The sequence below is a fragment of the Phaenicophaeus curvirostris genome, chromosome Z (assembly GCF_032191515.1).
Source record: "Phaenicophaeus curvirostris isolate KB17595 chromosome Z, BPBGC_Pcur_1.0, whole genome shotgun sequence".
Taxonomy (NCBI): Eukaryota; Metazoa; Chordata; class Aves; order Cuculiformes; family Cuculidae; genus Phaenicophaeus; species Phaenicophaeus curvirostris.
This window is the reverse complement of record NC_091431.1, coordinates 72,797,712-72,819,350: the sequence shown is the minus strand read 5'-3', so window position 1 is coordinate 72,819,350 and position 21,639 is coordinate 72,797,712. Positions and strand designations below refer to the sequence as shown.

Below are 21,639 nucleotides of genomic sequence, written 5' to 3'. Positions count from 1 at the left end.
GTCCTGATTTTCAGGTCACAGATTTTCTTTCTATTAAGAACATTTATCTGAAACAGCCTCACAGTAATCACACCATGCATTAGCCGCTAACAGCTCTACCTGGGGACAACTGAAATGGAACTTTGATGTGGTAAAGTCATCTCAGTACTGCAGTACTCACTTAAGAAGAGCTTGAACCTGTCTCCTGCAATAATCAAAGCTGGTCCAGCACAGAGAGGCACAATTGTAGCCATTGCTGTCATGAGGAATCTTGAAGCAGTAAGGGGTGCTGTGGGACACAAGCTGCAGTTCTGGGAACCCTTAGTCCATCCCGCAGTCAGCTCTGAGGAGGTTGAACTGTCTTCCTGCTGGGCCAGCTTAGGCTGTGGTTCCAGGAGCCCTCCCTAGTCCATCCCACTGTCCACTGCCACCCTGAAGAGCCTGAACAGCCTACCTGCTGGGCCAGTTCACACCCATCAACTTCTTTCCTGGTTCAGCCTCCCTGAGGAAAGCTAAGTACCTCATCGTTGGGATTTTGGGTGAATGATATCAGAATAGGGCCCAGAAAGGAGCAAGGTGAGCACTTTACACAACAACTGCAGCAGCAGGCCTGGAACAATGGAAACCATTGGATGGTGCACCTTATCTTGCAAAACACTACTCCAAAATTGCACAACCCTTGACATCAGGACAGATACTTCCAGCAGATAAGAAAGCTGTTTTGTCGTGTAACGTTCCTTTCCACTAACAGTGCTGCCTACCTAACAATACTTCCGTAGCTCATAGAGCAGCTCTCCACTGTCTCCTAATCTCTGACAGCTACCTAAAAGCTCAAGCTGAACTAGAAGTGCAACGGATTTAGGACAGCCATTTACCAAAGAATTTTAAGTAAGCAACTCTACAGTTTAAGCACTTTATAATCACACCTTTTTACACATCTTTGTCCCAGGAAATAAAACTGACACCCAGGCATTTTTAAGCTTCCAATATTTTAATTCAACACCAGTACTTTGCTTTAGGCCTGTATCTTCCTGACACGAGGCAGTAACATAGCCAACTTATGGTATGAGAAAGTCAGAGTGGGTGACAGCCTAAATCCTACAGAAAGGCTGAAAAAGGAGCCGTAAGCCAACCAAACCTGATCAAGTCATTTCTCATCCACCAGCAATGAATTTTGCTCATTTGTTTCTTTAGATTGAATACGATTAGCTTAATAATTAACTACTGCAACATGAATCTGTAGGTGAAATAAAATGTTATTACACTGATGGCAAAGTCACATTGCATTGAAATGATAAAAGCGTTAGTAAGATACCACCTCCTGTTGGGCTGCTGTGGACACCAAACCCTTGACTATTTTTCTGACCAGTAATAAGAGGTGCAAACTGATTGCAGCATCCACTAAACTGCCAACAATAAACACCGTACTCTTCACATGTTCCTCCTGATGAAGGAAGGGCTGTTATGAGCTAATTAGGAGTAGGTAAGTAACAGGTAGAGCTTCACTGGAAGCAACGCATTGCCTTCTCACCAACAAAGCTCACCTGTGCCATGGAATTGTCCTCAAGAGCATAGCTAACTCAAGGCAGTGAACCGTGAGTCTGTATCCTTACAAATACTAACACTCTCCCCCCTTACTTGAGCTTTCTTAAGAAACCAGTGCAATAAAAGAAGTTAAATTCTTGTAGGATGCAGCAGCCACAGACAAACACCTGTGGACATGGGCAGAACTAGAGGGACTGTGGCAAGGTTTGTAATGGAAGGAGAACAAAGCCTGGTAAAGAAAAAGGAAAGACAGTGCAGGAGAGTGTTAATTTCGAATAAGCTTTTGCAAACAACACATGAAAAAAACAGTATGAAGTAAACAGTTTCATTCTACAAATGAACAAAATCTGCTTGGGGTATTTCAAAAAACAGACCTGAGTCAAAAGCCAGTGCATTACGAACAATGCTTCTGACATGGGTTTTACTATCAGACACTTCCTACAGCATTTACTCCAGCTGGCAGAGGTGAAGAAAAACAACCTCTAACTTTGAGCAAATAACAGACAGACCAGGAAACAGACATTTCTTTCCCACAACATACAGAAGATTTTGCATATATTTGACTACAGAAATTAAATAACAGGATGTAAGAGGATACCAAGTTACCAGCTATAAAAAGAGCAAAAGAAAACTGAAACAGTTTCCATTAGTACCATTCAAGTACTGATGGGGGGAAAAAAACAAACCCCCACACCCCTTCAAATTACTTACCCTTAAATAAAAGCACCATTTACCCTAACATAATTTGTTGCATCATTGCCCTTGATTTAAGAAAAAGGCTCAGCTAGCAGAGCTTTCTTAAGAATAAAACCAATGGTTAGCAACAGCAGATGTAAACAACATATACAACTTCCCCAGCAAGAGCAGAGCTAGAAGAGCACCAAATCTGGAGTATTAATTCAGCCTCATTCTGTTCATTCAACACAGTCTTATTATTGCTGAAGCTTAGAGAGTTCCATACACAGTGAAATCCACTACAGGTGTTAAAAAGTAGAAATAACACCTTGATCTCCTAAACCAAACAGGATAATTAAGAGTCTGCTATCAAACCAACTTTAAATTGGGGTCTGGTAAGCCCTCAATAATTAGCTGTGGTAAGCTGCTAACTTTCTCCACCTTAGCCTAGCAGTATTCAACAATTCCTGAATTTTCTTTGTTACAGCGAGTTGAAAAGGCTGTAGATAAAGCATGGTCTGGGATCCAAAGCCTTTGAATTAGCTTTAGGATGACTTATATCAGTAACTGAAACCACAGAAAATAAACTTTATCTCAAAGGCTTTTTAAAAGCACTACTCAAAGAAATTTTTTTTTCTGATACCTCATGGATTCTGTGTAGTGCAGTTGAAAGGCATTACCAGCTCTGCAGGAACCGTAGCTATTGACAACTCAGCTGTGTTTACCAGTAACCCAGTTTATGGGTACCACCACCTACAAGCCCACTCCTTCCTGTAACAACTTCATTTCCAGAAGACATCTTAACAAACACAATGAGGTCCCAGGCTACAGCATTTCATCCACCTCGCTTTGTCAGGAGAGAGCCTCTGAAACCCCCTTTTCTTATACTGTATTTCCAACCACAAGCACAGGGAACTATGACACAGCTCCCTTACCCATTCTTAACCAACCTTTTCCTCTAAAATTTTTCTTTCAACTGATTACTCAGAACTGCCTCTCCAGCAAAAGTTGGCATTCCCAGAGAACATGAACTAGGAGCATGAGCTGAGGAGTCCAGAGACAACCAGCTGATAACAATGCCACAGTGCCAGAGAACAGTTCTGTCTTAACTTTACCTGGCTATCATGTTAAGTTGCTTCTTTTTACTTCAGAAAGTTTGACAATCCTGTCAGACCATACAGAACCAGCCTGACACTGGTATCATGGAAATGTAATATTCCCAATGAAAAACAAATTACTCAAGTGGTAATAACTGCATCATCACACAGACAAGTGGTATTATAAAGTCTGGCTCTTAGGTATTCCCAGCTCCACTACTGTGAGTCACTTGGTCTCTGCCCATTTTGGATGAATGGATGTGAAATTCACCTTCTCTAAAATAAGTCTGGAAAGCCTAATGAATGAGCACCATGAAAGGAGACATAACAGCAGAAACATAGCAAGAACAACGCTTATCCAACCATGGCCTGGCTCTTCCTGCTTATTTGCAGGAAATTCTCAAGTACCAAAGCAGAAAAGCACTGTCCAGGACACTGCAGACTTCTCCCTATAAAGTCAAAACCATAACCAATAAATACTGAAACAAAAGTGCTAGCTTGAAAGTCTTAAACACTTGCACTTAATTAAAAAGTGACCATCTGCTCTGCTTATGATTAAAAAGCAGTCAGCCTAACAGCTTTTAAGCTGTCTTCTTGGAAACCAAATAACACGAAGTATGATATGGCTGAAGCCTGTACACTATTCTGCTACTTAATTTCTGAGCATTCAAGAGACAGACTACGTGGTCAGATTAATATAAAACCCTAAATACCTTCTGAAATAAGAAGGGATATTAGGCTGGATCATTTTGAACCGAAAGCTGACTTGCCACATGACCACAGCAGTGTTACTTGACCTCCCCATGCATTCAGTAATACATCTGCAACGGTGTAAAAGCAACACCTCAGTGAAGGAGCTGCATCACATTTTCAGCCCTGAATGAGTAATCAACGCGTGCCTGAACTGCGGAAAGTAAGTCACGGCTGTGAAGGAATCACTCTGCTGTACAGGCTCTATTCATGCTGATCAGACGTGTGAAGAGGAAACGCTAAAGAGTGGAAATAGGCAGCCACTGATTCACATTCTAACCCTAAATGGGTGAAAAGGTGCCAGTCACTCAGAGATACACACAGTTACAATAAGGCAACTTCAGAGGCTGATGTTTACACTATACACACATTTTCAGTCTCTTTCACCCAGTTTTCTTTTGGCTTAGAACTGCACATTTGTCAAGGTTACATCCTAGACTTAAAGTCACAAGCTCAGAACTGCAGTAAGCATTAAAAACCCAGAACAAAGATGCAACCAAGATAACACAAATCACCACAAAAGTCACACTATGCTCCCCATAATAATGCTTGCTCACACAGCTTCTGCTCCCTTAACAATTCAGCTGCTCCCAAGACAAGAGTTAAAGGCTCAAGTGTCAGCTCCCTCCTGAACTTAACACACTGAAAAACCAAGACAAAAGTGGTTTCCCTGCCACGTAAGCCTCGGATGTTCTCAGGGATGTGACTGTGCAGTGACATGCACTGTACCACACAACTTTCTCCCAGCCTACCCTGCCCTCCCACTGCTACTTCATTTCTGGTTCCCTACCACTGTCGAAAACGTTCTGGCCAACAAAGATTTTTTTTAAGCTTTGGTACTTCTTCTCCAGAGCTCTTGTTCTGAGATGCAAGTTATATGCTTGCAACTACAGTAATTAAATCTTTCACTCTGATATAGTTAATGCGTTATTAAATCTGCTGCTCAGTTTCTGTCAATGTTTACAGTTTTCCAAGTCATTCAGTGAACTGCAGATGCACGCACAGAAGCCGAGATTGACCACAGACAAGTACCATCAACACACTAACTTTTAAATGTTATAGAAAATTAAAGGTGGGTTGCTTCAAACTATTTACTCATCTGAAGAGTTTCCAAAGCTTTCAACGTATCCAACAGTGACATTTTGGTCAGAGAGTTGTGAATGCTTGGCTTGCAGCTGCTTGCACCGTCTGGTACACAGAGACTCCTACCTCATTAACAGATGTTAGAGTGACATGTCCGTGTACAGGTGGGTCATTGATGGCCCACACATCCTTGGTGGGGCAGGGAGTTGACATGATAATATACAAGAGATAGTGAAGAAAATGAACCAAATCACAGCAAGGCAAGGGAGCACACACTTTAAAAAGTAAATACACAGCAAGGAGATCGGGGTCCAGACAACCAAGGCAATTATTTCTCATTGCTCCTATCAACTTACCCCAACTTATCTCCCTAATGCTGAGACTTCAAAGCCCCTCATGATTCTCTATATTTACTCTTTGTTCAGCCAATCTTATCTCACCTCATTAATCTCCACCTCCCCCACAAAGTCAGCTGCCAGCATGTTCTGCCCATTTGTCAAACACATACAAACATCCTTCCTACCTCCCCTTCTATCAGTCAGGGCAGCACTTGGTTTGTGTGGGTTGCGACCGTTCCATATCTACCCTTCTCAACTGCCTGTGGTTGGCTTCAGGTTCCTTCCCTTTTCCCTTCCCTCCACAGCACCCAGTTTAATGCATCCACTCATTTGCAAACTTGTTTGTGATCTTTAAATCCCAATGAGCAGGGAGCCCTCATGCGCTTACCAAGCACAAGCCTGGATAGCCAGGCTGCACTGCAATACACATCATATACTTGAATGCTTAAGACCACAGTCCTTTCCTCTTCCTGATTTCTCAGGAATTCCTCATTGAACTCCTCACGATGCCAGCTAGCAATTAGGCTGAAGAGCAAACAGAAATAGTCAACACATTATAATTAAAAATTCAAGTCTTTTAAAATGAGTCAGAACTGTTATCCTTATACTTGGGCACAAACACCAGCTGCCCAAACTCACGTACACCTTCCATCACCACCACGGTCCCTCCTCCCCATCCCCTAGACAAAATACCAGTGTGACTGGTAAAGCAGAGCCACAGAAAGCAGTATTTCATCAGCTTTAGTATCCACACAACCACCACCTTTGAAACTTCCTTTGTCAGCACCACAGCCCTCTAGACCACTAGATGTGGGAAATAGAATCATAGAAAGCTTTGGGTTGGAAGAGACCTTAAAGTCCATCCAGGTCCAAACCCCTGCCATGGGCAGGAACACCTCCCACTGGATCAGTTTGCTCAAAGCCCCATCCGACCTGGCCTTGAACACTTCCAGGGATGGGGCAGCCACAGCTTCCCTGGGAAACCTGGGCCAGGGCCTCCTCACCCTCACAGGAAAACATTTCTTCCCAAGATCTCATCTAAACCTGCCCTCTTTCAGCTGAAACCCATTCCCCCTGGTCCTATCACTCCAGGTCCTTGTGTAAAGCCCTTCCCCAGCTTTCCTGTGGCCCCTTCCAGTACTGGAAGCTGCTCTGAGGTCTCCCCAGAGCCTTCTCCATGCTGAACAACCCAAACTCTTTCAGCCTGTACCCACAGCGGAGGTGCTCCAGCCCTCGGATCATCTTTGTGGACTAACAGAAATACTCAGAAAATGATGCTTAAAAGTGTTTTTTTGTCAGTCAGCTGAGTCCTCTGTACCTCATCTCGCTGCTTTTGTATCATACACGTATACGTCTGGGTTTTGCAAACACACAAGAAGCAACTCACTGTTCTCCTGAGAGCTTGTTACAAACCTACTCATTCCGCAAAGGCAATGTTTCCCACCTCCAGGGCAACAGAGAAGCTGCTCTGTTGTGACTGCCTGACTTTCAACTCTTGTATCACAGAAACAGCAATTACAGATGTTAACTAGGGCAGAAGAACCACAAGATGAAGACCTCAAGAGTACCGTACTCACTTTCCAGCTCAAGGTCACACATTACATTTTTTAATAGACTTACACAATGTAGGATACTTTAAGAGACACATTTTAAATTTAGCATTTGTTTGCTGTTCTAAGGGGAGAGCTATTACCGTTTGTACTTAAATTTTTACCTTCAAAACTGGAAATAGGCTAGCACTTCCCTGTAAGTGAAACCATTATTTGGTCTTTTGCTTGACACGTACCAGAGAAGCCTTAAAACCAAGTAAAATCTTGGGCAATGGCGGAGAACATGACAAATTTTACATTTTTAAAAAGACAGTCAAGGTTCAAAGGTTCATCACTCAAAAAGCTAGAATTGCTTGCTAATATTATAAACCACCATCAAACTTTTGCCATAGTATATATGCAGATGGATTTTTCAGCCTTTGAAATGTTGTTAGCTACTTCGTCCTGCTTTAAAGTATGTAACTGGTTAGAACCAAGATCTTGTTAAACTAAGTTATTGCAGTTATGGTTTTACAGAGGTGCCTACAGACACCTTTAACACAAGTAGTCTTTTTCCACTATTAATAAACTAAGACACAAATACAATTAGATGCTACCTAACAAAGGTAGAAGTGAGACACTGGATCAGGTTGCCCAAAGAAGTCGTGGATGCCCCATCCCGGGAGTTGTTCAAGGTTTTAAGGTCAACTCCAACCCAAACTATCCTATGATTCTAAGTAGCACAGTTAAATTTTATATTCTCGGTGGATGGCTGTGCCACCGAAAGCCACATCTGCAACCCATTAGGTGTTAGGAGCTTAATGGGATCTCAGGCCAAATAAGCATAAACTGGAAGGGGGAACATTTAGATTAGACAAGAGGAAGAAATTGTTCACACTGAGGTTGGTGAGGCCCTGGCCCAGGTTGCTTGGTGAAGTCGTGGCTACCCCATCCCCAGAGGTGTTCAAGGCCAAGATGGACCGGGCTTTGAGCAATCTGCTCCAGTGAGAGGTGTCTCTGCCCACAGCAAGGGGTTGGAACTGGATAAGCTTTGAGGTCTCGTCCAACCCAAACCATCCTATGACTCTGCTTCTACAACTCTGTAAACTTGAACTGCTTTCCACATAAAATATATGGCCCCCTGTCATGCAAGGCAAATAAGGAAACCAAAAACCTAGAGAATCATAGAACCAGAGGTCTTATTTTTGGGAGGGTTTCTCTCCTTGCAGCTACCACGGTCCCAGACACATCCCAGAACTCCTGGGGAACACCAAGTGCCTAGCAGTTCTTTCCACCTGCCGCCTCTAGGCCAGGCCAGGAGAAAGGGTTTGGGGCTGGTGGTCACCCCAGAAAGCCATATTCCATGTGCCCGCCATATACGCAACTCCACACTAAAGGGAAGAAGGAGCAGGCCCTCGGGGCTTGGCAGTCACCTCACAGAGCCACACACTGGGCACACACCTTACCCCTGACGCCGCACCTTGGGGAGGTGGGACTGGGACCCTGAAGGCTGGTGGCCCCCCCATAAAGCCACCCTCTCGGCACTCACCATATCCCTGACCCCACATCTGGGGAGAAACAAGACTGGTTCCCCAGGAGCTAGCAGTCATCCCAGAAAACCACACACCCACCTCATCTCTCACCCAACACCGGGGGAAGGCGGGACCAGGTCCCCCCGTAGAGCCACACGCCGGGCACTCACCTCATCCCCAGCCCCACACCAGAGGAAGCCCAGACAGAGCCCCCGCGGGCTGGCGGTCACCCCACAGAGCCACACACCGGGGACCCACCGTATCCCCTACCTCACACCGAGGGCAGGCGGGACCGGTTCCCTAGAGGCCGGCGGTCACCCCATAAAGCCACACACCAGGCATTCGCCTCATCCCCGACCCCACACCGCGGGGAAGCGGGACCAGGCCCGCAGGCCGCGGGGACGACCCCGGTGCCCGCCTGAGCGGGGCCCGCGGCCGCGGCTCCGCCCCGAGGCCCCCCCCGAGCCCCGACACCCCCGGAGACGCAGCCCGCCCCCACCCCCCCCTCACCTGCACGACGCGGGGCTCCTCCTGGCCTCGCCCGCGGGGGGCGGCGGCAGCTGGCGCATGGGGGGCCGGGAGGAGCGACCGGGTCCTTCTATTCTTCGTCGCCGCCGCCGAAAATGTCACCGGCGACCGCGGGGTCCGTTGCGTGACGTCACTTCCGCCGCGCGCCGCGCCGCGCCAGACGCACGCCAGCGCCACCCGCCGGCGGACACGGGGGGGCGCGGCCTCGGCCCTCAGACCACGCCCCCTCGCTCCCCCGCGATAGACCCGGAGGCGTGGTCAGAGATCACAGGCCCCGCCCCGCCTATTCCATATATGGTGATGGGCGGGGCCTCAGCCCGCAGGCCACGCCCCCCGCCCCGCTCTCCCTGTCCGCCACCAGCCCCCTCAGGGCTCTGCTTGTCTGTCATGGAGTTGATGGGATTGTGTGGTTGGAAAGGTCCTTAGAGAGCATCGAGTCCAACCGCAGCCGTCCTCTCCTGAACCACATCCCCGAACGCCTCATCCACCCTTCTGTAACAGCCCCTAAAGGGATGGGGACTCCGCCACCTCCCCGGGCAGCCTCCGCCAGCGCTCCAGCGCACTTTAAGAAAAGGCATTTTTCCTCATATCCAATCCAAACCCTCCCTGGTCCCTCTTTTCCTATCGCTCACCACATTGGAAAAGAGACCAGCACCTACCTCACCACAACCTCCTTTCAGGGAGTGGTAGGCAGTGATGAGGTCTCCACTTCAGCCTGGTTTCTCATGAGAATTCATAGAATCATAGAATTACCAGTTTGGAAAAGACCCATCGGATCATTGAGTCCAACCATTCACCTGCAGCCTGGCATTCGGTTCTGGAGCCCTCAGCACAGGAAGGACATGGATCAGTTCGAGCAAGGCCAAAGGAAACCACAAAGATGATCCAAGGGCTGGAGCACCTCTGCTCTGAGGACAGACTGAGAGAGTTGGGGTTGTTCAGCCTGGAGAAGAGAAGGCTCCAGGGAGACCTTAGAGCAGCTTCCAGTGCTGAAAGGGGCTGCAGAAAAGCTGGGGAGGGACTTTTTATAAGGGTGTGGAGCGACAGGATGAGGGGGAATGGCTTTAAATTGGAAGGGGAAGATATAGATTAAGCATTAGGAAGAAATTTTTTATGCTAGGATGGGGAGGCACTGGCTTAGGTTGCCCCATCCCTGGAAGTGTTCAAGGCCAGGTTGGATGGGACCTCGAGCAGCCTGGTCCAGTGGGAGGTGTCCCTGCCCATGGCAGGGGATTGGAACTGGATGGGCTCTCAGATCCCTTCCACCTGAAACCAATCAGTTATTCTATACACACCCCTCCTCAGCTGGACTGGGGTCTGCAGTGAACCAGCCAGGAGGAGACCTGTCTGCAGGCTGACAGCATGCTGCTTTGTTTGACTTCCCAGTGGCAAAGTAAAAGGGTGCAAACCAAGCACGGCGGTTGGAGCTGGCTCACTGGAGGAAGAGATCCCTTTGCTCTGCAAAGGGATCTGAACAGGCTGGACCGCTGGGCAGAGTCCAATGGCAGGAGGTTTAACAAGGGCAAATGCCGGGTCCTGGACTTGGGGCACAACAACCCTGTGCAGCTACAGACTAGGAGAAGTCTGTCTAGAAAGCTGCCTGGAGGGAGAGGGACCTGGGGGTGTTGGTTGACAGCGACTGAACATGAGCCAGCAGTGGCCCAGGTGGCCAAGAAGGCCAATGGCATCTTGGCTTGGATCAGAAACGGCGTGACCAGCAGGTCCAGGGAGGTTATCCTCCCTCTGTACTCGGCACTGGTGAGACCGCTCCTCGAATCCTGTGTTCAGTTCTGGGCCCCTCACCACAAGAAGGATGTTGAGGCTCTGGAGCGAGTCCAGAGAAGAGCAACAAAGCTGGTGAGGGGGCTGGAGAACAGGCCTTATGAGGAACGGCTGAGAGAGCTGGGGGTGTTTAGCCTGGAGAAGAGGAGGCTGAGGGGAGACCTCATTGCTCTCTACAACTGCCTGAAAGGAGGTTGTGGAGAGGAGGGAGCTGGGCTCTTCTCCCAAGTGACAGGGGACAGGACAAGAGGGAATGGCCTCAAGCTGCACCAGGGGAGGTTTAGGCTGGACATTAGGAAAAAATTCTTTACAGAAAGGGTGATTGGGCACTGGCAGAGGCTGCCCAGGGAGGTGGTTGAGTCACCTTCCCTGGAGGGGTTTAAGGGACGGGTGGACGAGGCGCTGAGGGACATGGTTTAGTGTTTGATAGGAATGGTTGGACTTGATGATCCGATGGGTCTCTTCCAACCTGGTTATTCTATGATTCTATGATTCTAAGAGGGTGGAAGGGGAAGGGAAGAAAGCCCAGGACACAGTTGGCCTTCTGGGCTGTAAGTGCAGATCGCTGGCTCACGTTGAACTTCTTATCAATCAGCTCCCAAGTCCTTCTCCACAGGGCTGCTGTCAATCACATCATCCCCAATCTGTATTGAAACTGCTGATTGCCCCGATTCAGATGTAGGACCTTGCACTTGGCCTTGTTGAACCTCATGAGGTTGTCACAGCCCCACTTCTCCAGCCTGTCCAGGTCCCTCTCGAGATGCAGATGCGATTGCTTCAATGGAGCACACAAAACAACAGAATCTCTCTTCTGGCAGGTCACGAAGATCAATTTTTGCAGTGAAGAAACAGCTCCTGGCGGCAGGCACCCCATGCTAAAGGATTGCCATCATCTTCTGCAACTCTAACTGCAGACAGGGGTAGCTACAAATTGTCAGGGAGAGCACCGCTGCTCTTCATCGGGATGTTGCCTGGTATAAACCAGCCCTGGTCCATGCCTGATGTGCTCAGGGGCTGCTGATATTTCTAGATGTAGGTTCCTCCTCATCCACAGGAGATTCTCAGATTTCAGCTGTAGTACAGAACAACTTTTAAAAACAAACACAGCAAAAGAAACACCTTACCCTGTGTTGGGGCCAGATGACAAGGAGGGTTGAGCTAGGGGGAGACGTGGGAGAAAGCAGTATGAGCACAGCACCTCAAACCCTCCCACCAGTCGCCCCTCAACACTGTTCTGGTGATCCTGCCTCTGCGCTGCTTGAAACCTGCGGGCTGGGGTGGGGGAAGCATGGTGTGCAATTAGAGCAATGCTGTAGTGCATACATTAAACATCGTTTGGATGTTTCTTAATCAGAGTATTTAGCATCACAGCCCTGGGGTATACATGCTGCACAAATGCACAGGGTGCAGTTGAGAGTGCTCTGCAATTTGAAAACGTCTGGCAGTACAGTCCCTAAATCCTGATCAGAGCCTACAAATGCCTGGGGAGTTTAAGTGCTGAACATGCCTTCGAGGATCCTGCTCCTCCACGGCCACTGCCTGTGGCACAGAACCAGTTATAGGGCTGATGGGATAGATGCGTGAGTGCATCGATCCCTGCCCACCTCAATCACACACATGGGCATGAAAAACAGACAGATGTCATATACCACCTCAGAAGAATTTATCACATGGAGGAGAAGTAAGAATAAGCATATTTGTAGTGATTAAGGCACAGACCCCATCAATGAGGCAGCAAGCGAGATCACCTTTATTGAGTGGATGCAAACCTTATATAGTGTTTCTGTATCCAGTCAGCAGCTACCCCAGTGAATTCCCACCTGTGAGAATCCCACAGTTACTGCGCTAGAGTGCAACCCACCATTTACCACAGATGTACCCCTTATCTTCATGTTTTCCATCTAATGGATTCTTCTTTTATTAACTCGTGGGTCTTAGAAAAGATTCCAAGGTCTCACGAAGCTAGAAGGCATGAGAACACCAGCCGTCTGCTCTGTGCTTGCTGCTGATATCACGGGTTTGTCAAGGCGTCGGCCTCTTGTCAGGTGGAAGTAGAGCTTGAATTCATTATTTTCTTTTAAAACAGTAATTTGCAAGCTATTTCTTAGAAAACATGTAAAAATCTTCCTTTGCAAAAGCACCAGGCTCGTGACTGCATGCAGTATTTGTGATGTCAGCATAAGAGGGAACAAGCAGGGCAGTAAGGAAATCTGAGGTTAGGGGCTCTTTATCAAGGGTTGCATCAACAGGGCAATGGGGAATGGTTTTAAGCTGAAAGACGGGAGATTTAGGTGAGGTATCTGGAAGAAATATTTTGTTATGAGGGTGGTGAGACCCTGGCCCAGATTGCCCAGAGAAGTGCTTGCTGCCCCATCCCTGGAGGTGTTCAAGGTCACATTAGATGGGGCTTTGAGCAACCTGCTCCAGGAGGAGGTGTCCCTGCCCATGGCAGGAGATGGAACTAGGTGAACTTTAAGGTTCTTTCCAACCCAAAGCATTCCACGATTCTGTCATTCCATGAAAAGATAAAACCTGCCCTGTATGTAGCTGCTAGGGACTTCAATCCAGAGTCTGCTCTGATTTCCTACACAGTTCAAGCCATGACCTACCACCAACTAAATTCAACTTCCAGAACGTGGCTGGGTACGCCTGGGAAAATAATCCAGAATGTGTATTGAAAGGGAAGGCTGTGCTTTGGAGTCACGACTGTGGCTCCATCACGGAGGATGGCACGCTGTTCCACAGGCATTAGGACACAGCAGTGAGGAACAGGCAGTGCAGTTTTGGATGGCATACAGAAAAGCATAATGACACAGGCGAGGGTGGCGAGCATCTGCCTCACATTTGCAAGAGGAATGATAAATGGAAAGGAGTTCCAAGAGCGACAACTGAAGGAATCCGCAGCCTGAATGCATTACAAGAGAAAAAAAGAAATTCTGACTCTCATAGGTGCAAATGGAATTAGTAAACTAAGCAGGGAGACATTAGAGATCTGTAAATATTTGAATGAAGTACGTGGTGTGAAGGGAGAAGGCTGGTGTTACGTTAATGATTTTAATGGGGTAAAATGAAGGAAGGGCATGTTTAAGCTAAGAATTAGGGTGGAAAGCTTTTGAGTGGAGAACTGTAGGCTGGAAAATCTTCTCCCTAAGGGAAGTGGTGAAAGCTTTATTGCTGGAGATTTTAAATGCTGGATTAGGAGAAATACCAGGGGACTCATTCTGAATTTTGAATTTTCAGGGAGATTGGCTGGAAGATCAGGAAGGGAAGATGAAAAGCAAGAGGCGGTGCTGGCTCCAGGAGTTCAATGAGTGAAGCCCAGTGACTCTTGTGGGTTCCTTTGACTCTGTTTTGTCATCCTTGGACTGCCTCTGCCAGGAGTGAAATGATTTCAGTGTTAGTTATCTCCACGAGGAAGTGATAAGAACTCCTCTGCCCCAAAGAAGTGCAGTTGAGAAATGGGAGTGTGGCATCTCTAGAAAGGATCACCAGGAAGGGAGTGGCAGAGGCTCCTTCAGCTGTGGAGGGATCTGTCAGTGCAGCCTCGAGCCTGAGCTTCCAGGGGATCACCACTACCACCAACACCTCCCCTGGGCACTGCTTGCACTTCCCTAAAGACAATGGGAGGAAATTATCTCAGTGCTGGACCAGGCAGCAGGATTAACCCCAAGCCACAGTACCGTGTCAGAGTAAAAGCTGTTTGTGAGACGACTTTGTCTCCAAAGGGCTTCCAGGCTGGCTTCCCTCACCCAGCTCTTGGAAAGGGAGCAGAGCTTCTCCATCCCTGCTCCCATCATGCAACCAGCCCCAGGCCAGAAATTCCTCTCCAGCTCCAGACTGGGAGAATGACTTTTCAAGAGCTTATCCCCATGCATCCAATGTCAGCATCCATAGGCACATGACTAAGCATCCTCTGCAGAAGAAATATATAGAAACTTCACCTTCTGAGTAACATTTAAACAACACCCATTTTCCAAGCTGGGCCGCGGGCTGCCAAGCATCTGAGATCACAAATGTGCTGCTGAAATCCAGCCAAGCCATCCCCTTGCTGCACTCCTGCTCCTCCTTCACAAAGTCGCCCAGGCTGCTCCACAGCCACCAGCAGCGACGGAACTGGGACGGCAGGAGAGGTTCCTGGGACACCGAGGGGTTTATCTGCCCCCAAGCTACAGACCACATCTCCTGGGGAAAAAAGAGAGAGAGAGAACCTTTCCTTGCTGCTGGGTTTTACCAGCAAATATTGGCTAATTAATCAGCTGTGCTGCTTAATTATCATTGCAGGCATCTCCAGCAAGGGGCTAGAGGAAACATTTATGAGATTAGGTCATAGTTTTGGAGATGTTGGGTTTGTACCAGAGAGTGCGTGGCTGAGGTGTGATGCCGAATGGCTTCAAGGCAGAGACTCTACTTCAGCTCAAACCACACTACCATATTAATATTCTATATCTACCGAAGAATTGATATGAATGAAAAAAGAACGTGAATGCTTTCAGTCAAGGAAGCTTGAAAAGCAAGCACAATGAAATGTTTGCAAAAAATAGTGTAATTCTGTAGTACAGGCATAAAAATAGATGGCCAAAAGAGATTCCATCTATGTCTTTTGATTCATTTTGAGTGAATAGATACATATGGTTGGACTCGATGATCTGATGGGTCTTTTCCAACCTGGTGATTCTATGATTCTGTATTTCAGCTCAGTAGCCCTCCATTTGCCTCACGTATTTTGCATTTCTCTAGCATTTTTTTGGGGGGGTTTAGTATTTAAATGTTTTCTTTTAAATAAACTTCTATCACTTAGCCAGTTTGTGGATTAATTTTGTTGGTTTTTGTCCTAAAGCAATTATTATTTTGCATACTGGCCTGATAAGAACAGTACAGCATTGTGTGGTAAAACATGTACAAGTTTAACTGTGAGGCTGACCCCTGTTTTTCACATCTACTGCATAATTTTAATTCCTTTTATTTTTCAGGTGGAATTTGAATCCTCCCATTTTCCAGGAGGAGAAATTGAGCACATAGTGATAAACCGAATGCATCTTTTACACTTTGTCAATAAAACCGAGGGGTCTGCAGTTAAGTCTGGCTCCAGGCACACAGCATCCCACACCATGAGAAGCCGTCCCTGGAGCTGTGGGAAGCTGCCCTGAATCTGCAGGAGCCCCACACAAAGCTTCCAGCGGGCACAACTGCTCTCTGCTTGCAGGTGTTCATAGACGGGTGTCTCAAAAAATCAGGCTGAAAGTCCCGAGCGGAGCAGCTGATATAATCTGAAGTGCATTGGAAGTGCAGAGGCCTCTCCGTACACTGGTGTCATTCTCAGCTGGGCGATTATTTCACGAGACGCAACAGCCGAGGGCTCCAGCTGGCAGCCTCGCTCCAGGCTGCCACAGCTCCTTGCCACCCGCAGTGACCTCCATGGAAACACTCAAGAGCTGCCCCTGCAGAAGGTGAAGCCCCAAACCAAACATTTTCTCAGCCAAGTGCTTCTGGCTGGCATGCTTGTGCCTTGGCAGGACCTCTGCGAGGTGTTCCTGTGCCAGCATCATATTTGACACTGGGATAGCTGGACCACCGCAGAATACCAGCAGGGAAGAAGGACATCTCTGCTTGCTCTGCAAGGCACTCTGCCCACGCAAACGTGTAACTGAAGAGCTGAGAGATCTAAGCAACAGTCCACTCGCAGCAGAAGCTGCATGAACTGTGTTCATTTCTGTGCCCCTCACTAGAAGAAGGACGTTGAGATGCTGGAGTGCATCCAGAGAAAGGGATTGAAGCTGGGGAAGGGTTTAGAGCACAAGCCTTATGATGAGGAGCGGCTGATGGAGCTGGGGTTTTTTAGTCTGGAGAAAAGGAGACTGAGGGGAGACCTTATCACTGTGTACAAGTCCCTGAAAGAAGGCTGTATCGAGGTGAGGGTTGGTCTCTTCTTCCTGGAAGCCAGTGACAGGACAAGGGGAAAGATGTGCCAGAGGAGATTTAGGTTAGATGTCAGGAGGAATTTCTTTCCTGGAAGGGTTGTCTGGCAGTGGCAGAGGCTGCCCAGGGTGGTGGTTGAGTCCCCATCCCTTGAGGTGTTTAAAAAACAAGTAGATGTTCTTGGGGACATGGTCTGGTGCAACCTCAGCAGGGCTGGATCGATGGTTGGACCTGATGATCTTAAAGGTCTTTTCCAAGTGAAACCATTCCATGACAAATCTCATTTGTTTGACTTCCCCTGTTTCCATCAAAAGCTGAATCGTCAGAGTCGACAACTGGCCACTGATTTATGCTGTGTGTGCTGCAGATTTCTCAGCTGTGGCACACGGCTCGAACACAGCTGCTGGGTATAGTTTTCTCCTTGCATTTCCGGCACTAGGAAGCAACACCTGGCTATCTTTGGACAGCTCTTGAGTCAGAGTCTGGCCCTGCCGCTGTCTGTATCCGGGCTCTTTGCCAAGGAATGGGACACAACACATGCTGTGAAACAGCAGCCGCCAGGAGCCGTGCAGCTGCCTGTGGGCGCAGAGGGAGAACAGCCCCGGCTTTCGCAACTGGTGCGGTGTTACTTGATGAAGTGGTGCTAAGGTCCTGGGAAATCCTCCCAAGCCTCAAGTTGTGGTTACGCGTGTGCGATAAAAAGCTGACATCTATCGTTAGCCGAGTAAGTCTCAAGGTTCTCATTGAAAAGCAGGGCTGGTAGCATCCTCAAGCCCTCATCTAATCCATCTTTCTATCCCAAAGCACAATCAACACTCCTTTGCATTATGAACGCTTAAGCAAAGCATTTCTGATCTGCTCTTAAAAGCTTCCAGTGATTAAGAATCCTTAATTGTCTGGCCGTGACCTCCAGTGCCTTCCTTGTTAAATCATTCTCTGCTATCCTACCCAGACATGTCCTGATGCCTTTTGACACTGCAACTTCTCCACTTCACAACAGGAAAGATCAGATCATGCTCTTGCTGTTTCTGGACTAAAAGACAACTCCCTTGCCTTCTTTCGGTAGTATATTTAGGTAACCGAGTAGCTCCACGTCCCACATCAGTTCCCTCTCAGGCAGTTTCCCCTTAGCCAGTTTAGCCCACATGTACAAATGCCCACTGACTCTTGCCATCTTGATTTCTAGCCCAGAAGGGGCTGAAGATAAATAGCCACGAACATATGACAAAAAATGCTTCCCTAACTTCTTGATTTAAAAAGATGAAGCTACACAGCAACTCCCTTCAGCATACAGAAGGTGAAGCCGAAGATCCCCTCAAGCAGTGGCGCTCTAAGCATCCTTCAGTTCTCCCCATCAAGGTGAAGGAACCGAGGTAAAGGTGGTCACAAGGTGAGGAGCCTGTGGCACTTCATCCACAAGTGTCATTCAAGCTTCAGCTTCTTAGAAATCAGAACTACACCGTAAGCATAATCAGATCTTAGAATCATAGAATGACAGAGTGGTTTACGTTGCAAAGGACTTTAAAGACCATCCAGTCCCACCCCCTGCCATGGGCAGGGACAACTCCAACAGGACCAGGCTGCTCGATGTCCCATCCAACCTGGCCTTGAACACCTCCAGGGATGGGGCAGCCACCACTGCTCTGGGCGGCCTCGGCCAGGACCTCACTGTGAAGAATTTTTTCCTAATGTCTAATCTAAACCTTGCCCCTTCCAATTTAAAGCCACCCTCCCTAGTCCTATCACTCCAAGCATTGTAAAGAGTCCCTCTCCAGCTTTCCTGGAGCCCCTTCAGTACTGGAAGCTGCTCTAGGGTCTCCTCAGAGCCTTCTCTTCTCCAGGCTGAACAATCCCAACTCTCTCAGCCTTCCTTGTAGCAGAGGTGCTCCAGCCCTTGGATCATCTTTGTACCCTCTTCTGGACCCATTTCAACAGCTCCATATCCTTCTTATGTTGGGAATTCCAGAACTGGGCACAGGACTCCAGGTGGGATCTCACAAGAGAGGAGTAGAGGGGCAGAGTCCCCTCACTCGACCTGTTGGCTTTGGACACTCCTTGTGACGCAGCCCAGGACACAGTTGGCCTTCTGGGCTGTGACTGCAGATCGCTGGCTCATGTTGAGCTTCTTATCAATCAGCACCTCAAGTTCTTCTCTGCAGGGTTGCTTTTAATCACACTGTCCCCAATCTGTATTGAAACCAGGGATTGCCCTGACCCATGAGGCTGTCACAGCCCCACTTCTCCAGACTATCCAGCTCCCTCTCGAGATGCAGATGCGATTGCTTCAATGGAGCACACAAAACAACAGAATCTCTCTTCTGGCAGGTCAGGAAGATCAATTTTTGCAGTGAAGAAACAGCTCCTGGCGGCAGGCACCCCATGCTAAAGGATTGCCATCATCTTCTGCAACTCTAACTGCAGACAGGGGTAGCTACAAATTGTCAGGGAGAGCACCGCTGCTCGTCATCGGGATGTTGCCTGGTATAAACCAGCCCTGGTCCATGCCTGATGTGCTCAGGGGCTGCTGATATTTCTAGATGTAGGTTCCTCCTCATCCACAGGAGATTCTCAGATTTTGGCTGTAGTACAAAGCAACATTTAAAAGCTGGGTTGCTTAAGGCTGGTCTTGTGGTGGCATGGAAGACAAAGGCTCTGAGGACCTTTTGGGAAGATGAGCAACTGATCCAGTGGAAAGTGCCCCTGCTTGTGACATGGGGGCTGGAACAGGATGATCTTTAAGATCCCTTCCAACCCAAAACATTCTATGGTTCTGTGACATTTGAGGTAGAAAGGACAATCTAGCTTGTAAATGATTGCATCCCACAGGGGTTCTGCAAAAATGTTCATGTATTTTCAGACCTAGAAATGTTTTACTATAAACCTTTTGGTTTTTTTAAAGCTAATGCTTTACTATCCATAAAGCTCTCAATCTACTTTCATTTGCTTAGATTTATAATGTAAGGAGAAACAACACATAGTCCACAATAGACTGGTATCTCTCAAGGCCTTGAACATGGGCTTCTATTTCTTCAGTTGACAACAGAGCTGCAGAGCCCCAGGAGGATGATGCTGCCACACCTCATCTCAGCACTCACCTGTGTGAGCAGCACAGTTTGCTGATCCCTGAGGACAACACTGTGACCCATGTGAAACAAGCCAGAGCTCAGCCTGGTTCCACGAAGGCAGCCACACAAGAAAATCCCCTTTATGGTCTGTCCCAGATGCTGCAGGGCTTCAGAAGGCAATGGGAACTGCTATTCCAAGCCCTAGACCACAACTTTCATGCCATGCACTTTGATCTACACAACAAATCTCTGCAAAGCATTAAGGAGAAGTTTAATTGTTCACTTTTCTTTGAAGAAAATGCTGAACCTAAGCAGCCCTTGAGTCTAGAACTCTTCACAAAACTGGATAAATATCAGACATGTTAGGAGTAGGAAAAAAAAAGTGTCCCTAACCCTGAAATTACAAAAGAACGTGCATCTGAGATAATAAATAATGGTCTGTTGTTGGACATGATTTTTATCAAGGGATGGAGCACCTCCCATACAAGGACAGGCTGGGGGAGTTTGACTTATTCAGCCTGCAGAAAAGAAGACTCTGAAGAGACCTTATAGTGACCTTCCAGTACCTGAAAGGGGCCTTCAGGAAAGCTGAGGAGGGACTGTTCACAAAGGCTTGTAGTGATAGGAGTGGGGGAAATGGCTACAAACTGGAGAGAGGCAGATTTTGACTAGACATAACCAAGAATTTCTTCACACTGCCTGGGCCCAGGTTGCCCAGGGAAGTTGTGGCTGCCCCATCCCTGGACGTCTTCCAGGACAGGTTGGATGTGGCTTTGGGCAGCTGACCTAGTGGATGTGTCCCTGCCCATGGCAGAGGGGTTGGAACTATACGATCTTTAAGGTTCCTTCCAATCATTCTATGATTCAATGATTCTATGATTCCACATATAGACAAATGATATATATATATCAAGTATTGTAGTTGAATTTTAGAGTAGTGAATTAGCTTAAGCAGCAGAAACTAGGCAGATAACAGGGAGAGAATTGGATAAAAATAGAAAATTGGTTGGAACTGCCTGGTATTTACAAGACCTTGAATCATAGCCCAAGGAGCACAAGCAGCCAAGAAAGGTGTTAGGGGAACAGGGCATGGTGTCGCACTCACTATTAGCATGGGACAAACAAGTTGGCACTCAGCTGCTCTCACGCTGGCCACATTTATCAATGACCAGGATGAAGGCATCGAGTGCACCCTTAGCACGTTTGCGGATGATACTAAGCTGGGTGGAAGCATGGATCTGCTGGAGGGTAGAGAGGCTCCAAAGGGATCTGAACAGGCTGGACCGCTGGGCTGAGTCCAATGGCAGGAGGTTTAACAAGGCCACATGCCGGGTCATGCACTTGGGGCACAACAACCCTGTGCAGCTCCAGACTAGAAGTCTGGCTGGAAACTGCCTGGAGGAGAGGGACCTGGGTGTGTTGGTTGACAGCAACTGAACATGAGCCAGCAGTGTGCCCAGGTGGCCAAGAAGGCCAATGGCATCTTGGCTTGGATCAGAAACGGCGTGACCAGCAGGTCCAGGGAGGTTCTTCTCCCTCTGGACTCGGCACTGGTGAGACCGCTCCTCGAATCCTGTGTTCAGTTCTGGGCCCCTCACCACAAGAAGGATGTTGAGGCTCTGGAGCGAGTCCAGAGAAGAGCAACAAAGCTGGTGAAGGGGCTGGAGAACAGGCCTTATGAGGAACAGCTGAGAGAGCTGGGGGTGTTTAGCCTGGAGAAGAGGAGGCTGAGGGGAGACCTCATTGCTCTACAACTACCTGAAAGGAGGTTGTGGAGAGGAGGGAGCTGGGCTCTTCTCCCATGTGACAGGGGACAGGAC

At 47.9% G+C, this 21,639-nt stretch overlaps 1 protein-coding gene across 3 annotated transcripts in view; it reads right to left on the bottom strand.

Annotated features, from left to right (window-relative positions):
* Positions 1–9,190, bottom strand: part of ARK2N (arkadia (RNF111) N-terminal like PKA signaling regulator 2N) — a 49,863-nt gene extending 40,673 nt beyond the window's left edge. For 2 of the 3 annotated variants that reach the window (XM_069880372.1, XM_069880373.1), the window contains exon 1: positions 9,039–9,163. The gene's annotated coding sequence lies outside the window, so the exon portion shown is untranslated. Of the gene's footprint in view, positions 1–9,038 lie in introns of all 3 variants that reach the window. The other variant, XM_069880374.1, reaches the window with a different exon arrangement.
* Positions 9,191–21,639: the final 12,449 nt, after the last annotated feature.